This window comes from Phoca vitulina, unplaced genomic scaffold (genome assembly GCF_004348235.1).
Source record: "Phoca vitulina isolate PV1807 unplaced genomic scaffold, GSC_HSeal_1.0 scaffold6, whole genome shotgun sequence".
NCBI classification, from domain to species: domain Eukaryota; kingdom Metazoa; phylum Chordata; class Mammalia; order Carnivora; family Phocidae; genus Phoca; species Phoca vitulina.
In genome coordinates this window covers 4981108-4988622 of record NW_022589709.1, presented here as the reverse complement: position 1 = coordinate 4988622, position 7515 = coordinate 4981108, and the positions used below count along the sequence as shown (strand labels likewise).

Here is a 7515-nt window from a genome sequence, read left to right as displayed (position 1 = left end):
ATTTGAGAACCACTGGCCTAACCCTGGCCACGTCCCTGAAATTTCTGCTCCCTCTTCCCTAACTCTGATTCCCAGAATCACTGAGCAAGTCGAATTCCTTTTCCACAACGAAGAACTTCAGATATGGGGCTTCAAACATGCAGCTTCCCACTGCAATGTAAGCACCAGGGTAAGGACTGGATCTGCAACGTTTTCCTTGCTTTACTCCCAGTAGCTCAAACGGTGCTGGTAACTTAGTGTGCATGCCAGAAAGATCTGTTGATTGACTGGCTGGCACACAATAATCACTATATAATTGTAGCTCATTATTCTTATTACTTCTGAGGAATAACAATCTCACAAGGCAGATCTTCCTTCTAGAGGGCTCCAAGACAAGCTATAAATGCACTCTGACCCTGTCTGCTGTGTTTCCAGACCTCAATAGGGCGTAGAAGCAGGCAAAGAGTGTACTTTTGCCCAGGGTAAGGGGTTTCTAGAATTTTCCGTACACGGGCCTGGTAGGACTCATATTACTCTACATTTCTTTAAAGAATGGGCTCACAAAAGGAATGAAGTGATGGGTATTTTCACCAAAGAATTCTCTTATTGAGTGGGGGAAAAGTATGGAACTCAGCAATCAGATGGGAGATGAAAGAGTAAAACCAGCCTTCCACAGGGGATGTGCTCTAGACATCCTGGGAGTAATTTACCTCCACACTCCACAGATGGAAAAGAACAAAAAAGAGGTTGTGCAAAGAGCCTGGGGTGTAAGCAGCAGCTTCTTATTCCTGTCCTTCCCAAGGGAATGAACCTCCATCTGGCTTCATTTGTCATTACTGGTGTTCCCATCTTAGGAAAGGTGTCCCTCAGTGACGAAGCTGGTTTGCACCTTGTAGTTGGCCTTGGTGCTTCCCCAACCTGGTGCTCCACTTTGAGGAAGAAGAAATAAAAAACCTTTGAAATGGATACCTCTAAAGGCAACTCATTTTTGTCCTAAAGCATAAGTAGGGTATCAGAGAATTGAATGGAAAACTTCCTTTTCGGAGCTCTTCCCAGGCTCAGGAACAAGTTATTCCAAAGCCATCACAGGCGAGTGCCTCAGCAAAGAGAAAAAACAGAGGAAACTATTGCTATAATTACGACTAATTACAATCTCATGATTCCATTTAATCTCCACAGAAGAAGTTCACCAACTGGAGAACGCCATTGATCTTCTGTGCCCGAGCCAATTAGATATTTTGGTCCAATCCAGAATGGTTACCCAGCCTTTGCCAGAATGAAATTGTGTTTAGAATTTTATTTTTATAGTCTCTGAGGCATCGCATATTTTAACAGGACATTGGATACCATCCATTTGTGGCACATCTGCTCCAACAAGATCTGCATATTTCAAAAATCATTAAGAAGTTAATACCGAAAACTATTTTAACTCTCTCTCTCTCTCTGATGACAAGTTGTTTTTTAATGTTCAAGTGTTTAGATTTCCCTTAGAAAAAATGAAAATGATTCCTTTACCTTGGGATTTTGATCCAGATTGTGCAGGAGGAAAGAGATGATAAGTGACATCTCAATTTGGGGCACCTCATTAGTCAGGGGGACTTGATTTTTGATGATGCTCTTCTAATTGACTCACTGCAGACTGCCATTCTCTGGGGTGTTGGAGAACTCTAAGAATCGAGCTTCCAGTCCTCCAGAGGTTTGCGGACTCCTGCCTTTCACTGCCTGAGGGTCAGAAATCACGGGAGGAAGTGGGGCCCCAGCCATTTACCCACCCTGTAGTCTGAAGCAAGTTATTTATACCCTCTGACCCTCTGCTTTCCTGGGGGGTAAGATGAATAACATGCTACCTGCCTGAATGTTTTCTGTTAGAATGGAAGATAGAGCATCTGCTGTCCTAGGGCAGGGCGCAGGGTCCGTGCCCAAACAACATGTTTATTTGTTTATTCAACCAAAAGCGAAGCCCGAAGAGTGAGTGCCCAATCTAGAGACGCTGCCTTCCTATTTGTTACAGTCTGGTGGAGAAAACAGATAGGAGTCAAATCATCACTCAATTTAATTAGAGATGGAAATAAGTACAATAAAGAAGAACTTCCAGCAGAGGAACTGCTAATTGGATGGGGATGTGGGTGGACAAGGGGTCAGGGCAGGGATGAAGGAAGATAGAGGAAGTCATTTTTGAACTGAGAACTGAAAGATGGGGGTGGGGGAGCCTCCCTCCTGGCCCTGGAGGACAGCATCAGGGAAGGAGGCCCTTGGAGAGAACAGGGCAGGTAGCTGCAGAGATAGAGCTTGATTAACCACTGGCAATTTCACATAAATTACTAGCGAGTTTTAGCCGGTGAAGCTTTTGATTTAAATTTGACAAACTTAAGACAATCATGTCTTAAGAACAAACCTTTAATGTTGTGTGAAATAAAATTTATTGACAGGAATACTTTTTGACCCATTTCACTAATTTCTCTGAAAAAGTACCTGATTTATGTGAAAGGAAAAAATATATAGTTGATATATAGCTACATAGTTACCTACAGTAGATAGAAAATGTGTAAATGCATTATAATTTATAATACGGTATAAGGAGAAATGAGCTTGAAGAATAATCTGGGACGGAGGCTCCACCATGCTCATTACTAGTGTTTCGTCTTGAGTAAGTTGTTTCCTGAGGGTTTTCTCTGTGTTGGGCACTGTGCTAAGTGCTTACATGACATATATTATGGAAATTTTGGCAACTACTCAGTGAGCTATCGATGTCCTCCTCCTCCTCCTTGCCATTAGCTCATCTCCACTTTACAGAAGGGACAAAAAATTCAGAAAAATTAAGTAGCATGCCCAGTTTTACCTAGGTAATAAATAACAAGATTGGCATTTTATCCTAGCAACCAGTTCCCAAATCTGCGCTCTTAAAACCACAGCATCATTTGCTCTGTCCAGCCTGGAAGGTGGTCACAAACACGAAACAGTTGTGGAGGACCCCACGCCAATGTAAGAGACCACCAGGACAAACATTTCTGTTTTCCTGCCATGAAACCAGACGCTGTCAGGGTCACCTCAGCTTTATTCCAACCATCCAAGTTGGGATTTCAGAAGAGCTTTTTAGCAGGTGCTTCACGGAGGCCCAGGGGCTCATAGGTCCGCTGAAATCATTTGCCAAGTGTTCTGTGCGTGTACGCATGTGCATTTTTCTCGAGGTCAGTCACCCAAAGTGTTTATGAACTTCTGGTGAGAGGAAGCTTCTCTCCAAATTCTGATCCAATGACGTGGACTCAGGACAAAAGAGGAGTGGGAGTTCAGGAGAGATTTTTACTTCAGTCTGGTCCCAAGCAGTGATGACCTGCTCACTAGCTACTTCAGGTGGGCCCATAATGTGCAAGTCCCCGGCTCTAGCCTTTGCCAGGCTCCTTTAAAAATTACTCCTGGTATACTCCCTTAAAAAAACCTTCCTCACTCCTCTACATACACTTACATATTTAAGAGTTAAATAACCGTGCAGGAAAAAAAGAGCCTAGAAGACACTGAATTCTGAACTATCCACATCCTCCAAATTCTGTGCAGTCCTTGCCAATGTATATTAAGATTGCTTTAGCAGTGCTGTGGTCAGTTTGTTCGTTCCCCCTTGCACTGGTTTTTCACGAGTAGTCTTGCACATGAACATTTTCCTGCATTCACGTGGTCCGTACTCTTGTGATTTTAACAACCTGCTAGTATTCCATTCTGTTAACATTTCTCGAATACATTTAAGTTTCTTTTACAAAAAGAAACCCTCCATTTTAGATCCTCAACTCATAGATTTTCATTTTAAGTTTAAAAAAATATCTGATACAGAAAATGTTAACAACGTACAACATAATGGTTTCAGAGAGCCAGCTTCGGAGCCCAATGGACCTGTATTTGAGTCCCATTTCTGTCTCTTATGAGCTATATGACATTGGGCAAGCCACTTAAGCTCTCCGAGCCCCAGTCACCTCATTGTAAAATAGGAATAATAGCAGTGTTTCCCCTCTTCAAATTGTTGCAAGATTAGCAATATAAAATGCTTAAAGTGCTTTGCAGAGTGCCTGGTACACGCTAAAAGCCGGCTAAGTGACAGCTATCAGCATAACAGAAAATAGAGAACAGGACCCACCTAGGGCCATTTCTTTAAGAGGGGTGAAAACATTATTTTTTCCAATGTCACAAAGAAAGGAGATAAGAGTTCAATTGGCCACATATTGGTGTCATTTTACTTGCCAATTCCAAGTTTGGGTGTCTGAAACGAACATTTTCAGTCCTAAAATAAGGGTGGCAAACTTGGGGCTGGTGCACATGAATAAACATAGCCAGGGAATAAATACACCCTGCGTGTCCCTGGCACGGGGCATCTGTTCAGCCTCACCGTTCCCCACCTCCCTGCAAAGCAAATTCTTCCAAGCCAAGTCAGCCCTCCACCATCATTCTGACACCTCCCCCGACCAAATGCTTGAACATACAAGCGAGACAGAACCACAGCGATTATCTCTTGCCCAACTCATTCACTTTATAGATCAGAAAATGGGAGGCTCAGGCAGGTGAGGTGAATTTCCAAGGTTGCATAACTCCTGAAGAGCAGAACTGGTCTAGAACTCCTTCATGATATTTTATTTAACTGTGGGCCTCCTGAAGATCTACTTAATTTTTAATTATTGACTTCTTATTTTCCTAAAGATGTAAAAAGAAACTTTATATTACTATTAATGGAAAATCCAATATTACTTAACTTAAATAAAAGATAGTCACAAAAATAAGTAGCAGGGCAATGATATTGAATTCTGGCTAAAATATATAATGGGCTGTGAAAGGATTGCAGCTGGAGGTGAAGGCTCTCCTCCACAGAAAAGGAGATCAGCAAGGGTTCAAGAGCGACTGAACGAGGACCACCAAACTGAGCTTCCATCAAATTAAAATGCCATCAAACTTTTCTCTCTGAGGATAGAAAAAGAATTAAAAGGAAATAACGGCATTGGCATGGTATGAGGGGTGTGAATTTGGGAATGACCAGTCTGCTCCATCCTGCTTGGTTTTACTTTCTGGTGTCCCTATCTGTTATGGGTCACTCCACTTGGAATGTTCCCTGGAGGCTTGTTATTGTGAGGTTGATTCTAAGCTCCAACAGACCTGCCTACTTCTTTGCTTCCCTTTTCAATCTCAAAGCTCTAGTCGAGCCCTCAACATTCCTGTGCAGTTAAATTATTCACAGACCACTTTGTGGCTCATTTTAGCTGCCTTATTTAGCCCTGTGTATAGGCATTACCTTCTTCAATCTCCAGTGATAACCTTTTTAAGTAGACACTGCTACAGTCCCCATTTTACAAATGGAGAAATTGAGGCACAAAGAAATTACTGAACTCATCTAAGTCCTTAGCTGGTAACTTAGAGCTACTTGATTCGGTATTCTATGCTCTTAGTCACTGTGATATATTACCTTCCGGTCTAACTTCCGTTATTCAGTTTGCTTCAAAAATATTTACTGAATATTTCTTACGATCCCATCAATGGACGCAGTATAGTAGGGGCAAGCAAAGAGGGATATAACTCAGTCCTCGTCCTTGAGTTTTATATGTCATTAATACATTCAGTAAATACTTATTCGCCTACTCCCAAGTTGTAAACTTGTTGCAGACCCAAGGCACATACATATAAAAAAGTGCACAAATAAATAATATAATCAAATACAATATGTACAGAGTAATTGGTAAGAGTGATGAGCAGGTCAGGAAGGAGAGGTAGCATTGTGGTCTGACATTACTGGGGAAGGCTTTATGGAAGACTTGGCCCTTGAAAGGAGAGAGGGCATTCCGGGCAAAAGTCCAGAGTGAGCAGAAGGGCAGAGGTGGATGGCACCAAGCACAGGGCGACAGGAGGCTCCTTTTCTTAATACTTGATAAATTAACAACAACAGAACAAACAAACACTCAACCCAGCCACAGACCAGCAGGGTCTTACACTTTGCTATAATTTTCGGGAATCAATTATAATAAACCCCATGAGAAGAAAGTTCCTCCAGTCTTAAGAGTAGCATTGGGTCAAAGGGGAGCTTTCCCGAAGGATGCTTTAGATTTCAATTGTGTGCCTGAGAAAGCTCCGCCACCAGCATGACCTAGAAGCTCAACTCAGGCGCAGGAAGCTTTCAGGCAGCCTCAACGCAGCAGAAGGAGGAAAAAAATCTACTTATGAGGATTGTTCGCCCGAGAAACCTTGAGGTACTACTAGCAAGGCAAGAGCTTAAGAAATAAGACCTGCTCCTTACAGTTAAATGCCAAGTGCTGTCAATGACTTAGGGCTGGCTCATTATGGACCTATTTCAGCTAATCCTCCACAGGCAACAATCCTCCTCTTTTCAGGGACTATGGAAGCCTGGGGAAGGCCATTCCTTTTCCAGTCAGGTGTGAGGGCAAAGAGCCATCCATCTTTAATAAATCTCCAGGCTCACAGGATTCTTCCCAAGGTAGCTAGTGCAGAAATTGTCTCTGAAATGTTCGACATCCATTCTGCCTCCTCCTGATTAAACAGCAACAACCTGTCTACCCGATCCCCTATCTTCTCTACCAGATGGTAACTTTCTAGAATAGTCATCTATATACTCACTTAGCTGTGCATTAATTCAATCAACAACTGAGTGTCTCAATTGCATGCACCTTTATGTTAACACCTAAGTGCTTGATTGCCCTCATTTCTTTTTGGGGTCTGACACTTACCTACATCTCTAGCTTCATGTCCCACTGTCCTGTGCCCAACACTCTCGGCTCCGGCCACGTTGACTCTGCTCCCTCTAATCATAGCTAACTCCTACACGCTAGCTCTTCTGCATGGGCAAGGAGCAAATATTCCTTTCCACCTCCCCGCTTCATCTGGTTAGCTGCTGCTTCTTCTTCTTTTTTTTAATCCAAAATGTGTTTATTGGGATAGTTTCCCACTCATCTTGATTCAGGATGCTTTTAGTGCTGCTTCTGTCTGAAAGAGCATCCTTCTATAAGCCTTGTGTTTCCCCCTGTGGGCTGGCAGAGAACAGCGGGGCAGCCAACATACAAAACTACCGCTTGTGCGTGGCCAAAGACAGTGGGCACTTCATGTCCATGAAGTAGGAGTTGGGGCTCTGCAGCAGGTGCTCCTTCTTGTGCTTCCTCTTCTCCTCTTCTAGGGATAGGTGGAGAAGGTGCTTTGAGATGGACATTTTCTTGTGGGGAGGTTGTCATCACCAGAAACTCTAGTTAGCTTCTACTCATCATTCAAATCAGCTCAGGTCTGAGCTTGTCTCCCATGCCCGACTCCCCGGGGGGACTAGCTTCTTGAGCCCTAGGCCACTGAGCGTCTGTGCCCTCACTGATCTGTAAGTTCCATGAGACAAGGATCTTGTCTGCTTTTCTTCCCAGCATGTAGTGCACTGTCTGGCCCATAGGAAACATTCAACATATTTTGTTGTTGTATTTGGAAGGAAGGAAGGAAAGAAGGAAGGAAGGAAGGAAGGAAGGAAGGAAAGAAGGAAGGAGGGAAGGAAGGAAAGAAGGAACAAATGTGGTCCTT

At 43.2% G+C, this 7515-nt stretch overlaps 1 pseudogene; it reads right to left on the bottom strand.

Annotated features, from left to right (window-relative positions):
- Window positions 1–6929: 6929 nt before the first annotated feature.
- Window positions 6930–7165, bottom strand: LOC116631903 (annotated as a pseudogene).
- Window positions 7166–7515: the final 350 nt, after the last annotated feature.